Genomic DNA, 4,547 nt, shown 5'->3' with positions numbered 1-4,547 from the left:
AACCTGGGAGGTGGAGGTTGCAGTGAGTCGAGATTGCGCCACTGCACCCAAGCCTGGGTGGCAGAGCAAGACTCTATCTCAAATAACACAAATTCAAAAAGAAATAAAAAAGAAATAATGATCCTTATTTTCACAAGTTTGCAAATATGGGGCTCACGAATAGGGAACTAGAGTTTAGAAGCCATTGCCTTTAAATCTTTAAACGGTGGCCAGGTGTGGTGGCTCATCCCTGTAATGCCGGCACTTTAGGAAGCCAAAGTGAGTGAATTGCTTGAGCCCAGGAGTTCAAGACCAGTCTGGGCCACATGGCAAAACCAAAATAAGGCAGGTGTGGTGGCTCACGCCTGTAGTCCCAGCTACTCGAGAGGCTGAGGTGGGAAGATCACTTGAATCCAGGAGGCAGAGGCTGCAGTGAGTCTAGATGGCACCACTGCACACAGCCTTGGCAGAGTGAGACCCTGTCTCAAAAAAGAAAAATTTTAATGGTTATGCACATTACTTAAAATGACCTATTTAAGGAATTCAGACATATTACACGCAAAAATGATCACTGCTATAAGTACACATTGCATTGAGAAAAGAGACACTGCCCTTGTTTTCAGATTTGTGTTTATATTGAATGTGTCCTATGCGAGGGTGACCAGAGCCCAGAGCTGGGCCAGCCCCCGTTGCATAAGTAAGGAAACTGGGTCCCCCTAGTGTTCAGTTCTCGTAATGACTCTCGAAAGGTGCAGAACAAGAAAAGTAGCAAGAGAACTTAGAACTTCGCTTTCCATGTAACAACTCACACCCAAATCAAAACTACTTCAATGACTATCCGCTTCCTACAGGGAAAATTAGACGGGAAACCTGATGCCCAGAACATTTCCCCAAATATTATTGAGAAAATACATATTGTGGCCATGTATTTGTGTCATTTATACGCCTTTCCAGCAACTCAAGAACAAGCACACTCACTTCCCTAACAACTTATACACCCTAGAATTCGACCAAAACTTTAAACACCTTCTCCGCACCGGCACCTCCCATTCTTAGCCCCAAGTTTGCCCCTGAGCTCCTGATTTGCATCTGCCCGCATGGCAGGGCATGCATATAAACTAGGCATCTTCAACTTAAAATGTCCTCAGCAGAACTCTGGATCCTCCTCCTCAAACCCACTCCTCCACACATCCAGTCGGCTCTCCTTTCTAAATATATCCAGGAGCTGACTGCTTCTGCCAACTGCACCAGGACCCTTGATCCAAGCCAGTATCATCTTAGCTGGATTATCACAGTAGTCTTCTAGCTGGCCTGCCTGCTTCCACTCTTGCAACACGCCACCCCCACCTTAATTTTCCATACAGCAGCCGGAGTAATCCTCTTACAGCACAAGTCTGACATAAATCCTTAGCCATGGGCCCTGCGTGAACTGCCTCATGGTATTCCTTTTCCCTCTGCTCCTGTTATACTAGCCTCACTGGCTCTTTTTTTTTTTTTAGACAGAATCTCGAACTGTCGCCCAGGCTGGAGTACAGTGGCGCGATCTCAGCTCACTGCAACCTCTGCCTCCCAAGTTCAAGCGATTCTCCTGCCTCAGCCTCCTGAGTTGCTGGGACTACAAGCACATGCCACCACGCCCAGCTAATTTTTTGTATTTTTAGTAGAGACGGGGTTTCACTATGTTAGCCAGGATGGTCTCTATCTCCTGACCTCATGATCTGCCTGCCTCGGCCTCCTAAAGTGCTGGGATTACAGGCGACAGCCACCACCCCCGGCCACCCCCTCCTTTTTTTTTGAGATGGAGTTTCACTCTTGTTGCCCAGGCTGGAGCACAAAGGTATGATCTTGGCTCACTGCAACCTCCGTCTCCAGGTTCAAGTGATTCTCCTGCCTCAGCCTCCTGAGTATAGTGCCCACCACCAGGCCTGGTTTTTCTTTTTTTCTTTTTTTTTTTTTTTGTGTGTTTTTAGTAGAGATGGGGTTTTGCCATGTTAGCCAGGATGGTCTCAATCTCCTCACCTTGTGATCCGCCCCCCTCAGTTTCCCAAAGTGCTGGGATTACAGGTGTGAGCCACGAGGCCTGGCCTCTTATTGTTTCTGGAATTGTTCTTATCGTTGCAAGCTTCAGGCGTTAGCATTTGTGGTTCCCTTTGCTTGGTACTCCCTGAGCTGTATACACAATGTGAACTTCAATTTGATCATTTCCAAATGCCACCTCCCTAAGGAGGCATTCCTGTCTATCCTATTCAGAATGGTACTTGTTTCTATCTGTTTACTTTGACATTAGGTTATAACAGCATCTACTTTGGGAGGCTAAGGTGGGTAGATTGCTTGAGCCCAGGAGTTTGAGACCAGCCTGGTCAACAGAAAACCCTTCTCCACAAAAAATACAAAAATTAGCCAGGCGGGGTGGCACGTGCCTGTACTCCCAGCTACTTGGGAAGCTGAGGCAGGAGGATCTCTTGAGCCCAGAAGGTAGAGGATATAGTGAACCAAGATCAAACCACTGCACTCCAGCCTGGGTGACAGAGCAAAACTCTGTCTCAAAAAAAAATTAAAAATAAAAATAAAATAAAGCATCTGTTTACTCCTTGATTCTCTGTCTCATCCACTAGTGTATTAGGGTAGGAGTTCTTTGTTCACTGCTATATTCCCAAGGCTTTGAGCACCCAGTAGGTGGTGCTCCATGAATACTGATGAATGAAAAAATACATGAATGAGTGAACGAGTTATACTTTTTTTTCCTTTAGTCACACAAGAGAAAAAAAGATATCTATTGACAGTTACAGCTCAAGAGAGTCTGTGCTGCTATGAAACAGCTGGAGAACCACAGGACACTGAAAGCATCATGCTCAGAACCCACCGGTTCAGCGTCCGAGGCTGGATGGGTCTCAGACTGCCCAGCAGTAGTGTACTATACAGGTGGATCAGCTGTAAAGAAGAAAAAACTGATCCATGAGCAGACACTAAAGAAAACAGTGGGATGAAATCAATACTGGGTTAAGTGTGGAGGTCTGTGAGTTTGAACATATTGTCCCAATAGATTTTAACTAAGCTATTTTCCAGTAGACATTTTTTTTTCATAATGCTTTCTTTTAATGCCTCGACAAGTCGCAAGAGCTTTACTAAATATTGCAACTCTTGGCCAGGCATGGTGGCTCATGTCAGTAATCCCAGCACTTTGGGAGGCCAAGGCAGGCAGCTTGCTTGAGCTCAGGAGTTCCAGACCAGCCTGGGCAATATGGAAAAAACCCCATCTCTTAAAAAAAAAAAAAAAAAATACACCGGGCATGGTGGTGCACACCTGTAATTCCAGCTACTTGGGAGGCTGAGGTGGGAGGATCACTTGATCCCAGGAGGTCGAGGCTCCAGTGAGCCGTGATCATGCCACTGCACTCCAGCCTGGGCAACAAAGCAAGACCTTATTTCAAAAATAAGTAAATATTGCACGTCTCTTTTTTTGGCACTAAGGCAGAAGTACATAGACTCATTTCTCCAACTTTGAGCGATCCCAGATGGCTCTACTTGAACAGAAAAGAAACTGAAAGTTCAATCGTGTATAACCCCTTGTAAACAATCTGGGGGGGAAATGGTTAGGTTCTGGCTGGTGATAGTTTACTTCAATGAGGTCATGTAGCACAGTGAAAACAATAAATGACTCAACATTAGGGAGACTTGGGATCTGATCCCATTTTTGCCATTGGTTAAACAACAAGCAAGTTTACCCGGCTTGCTGCAGGCTTGCGTCCTCATGCATGAAATGGACTAAACAATCTCCACATTATTAATGCTTTACGACTCCACTTTCCAAAAATGGAAGTGCATTTGAAGACAATACCAGGCCCTTGAAAATGAAGTGGGGAGGGTAACAAACAAGCTGCAACAGAGAATAGTATCAAGCTTTTAAAGAAACAAATTAATACCGAACAGAGGCCCTTATAGTGTCTACACCCTTTCAGCTTGAATGTCAGCACTGGCTGTACCGACAGAAGACTTGCATGACCTTTTTCTGAAATAAGCCTTCCTCTCCTAGCAACTCAATATCATGGGCACACTTTTCCAGGTACACTAGAGTTGGGTGCTGGTCTAGAGCTGCACTGTCCAATATAGTAGCCACAAGCCACATGGGGCTGTTGGGCACTTGGAAATACGGCCAGTTGGAAGTAAGATGTACTGCAAGTGTAACATACACACGGGAATTTGAAGACGGCACAAAAAAAAAAAAAAAGAGAGGATATAAAATATTCAGCATTGATATTGCTATTGATTGAAACAATATTTTGGATGCACTGGTTTAAACAGAATATACTATTAAAATTAACTCCACTCGCTTCTTTATGCATTTGCTAATACGACTACTAGAAAAATTCAGCATACATATGTGGCTTCTATTGTATTTCTATTGGACGGCGCTACTCTAGATATCAGAATCTAGAAAGTAACTGAGATTCAAACTCTTCAATGAAGCACTTTTTAAATACTCTACTGGGAAGTTGATTCCACTCACTGCTCTGCTGCCGTGGCGGTCCTGACTTTCCAAGGCCATGCCCAGAGCGCGGCACACGTGG

The sequence above is a fragment of the Mandrillus leucophaeus genome, unplaced genomic scaffold (assembly GCF_000951045.1).
Source record: "Mandrillus leucophaeus isolate KB7577 unplaced genomic scaffold, Mleu.le_1.0 Scaffold966, whole genome shotgun sequence".
NCBI classification, from domain to species: domain Eukaryota; kingdom Metazoa; phylum Chordata; class Mammalia; order Primates; family Cercopithecidae; genus Mandrillus; species Mandrillus leucophaeus.
Note: the sequence above shows the minus strand (reverse complement) of the source record.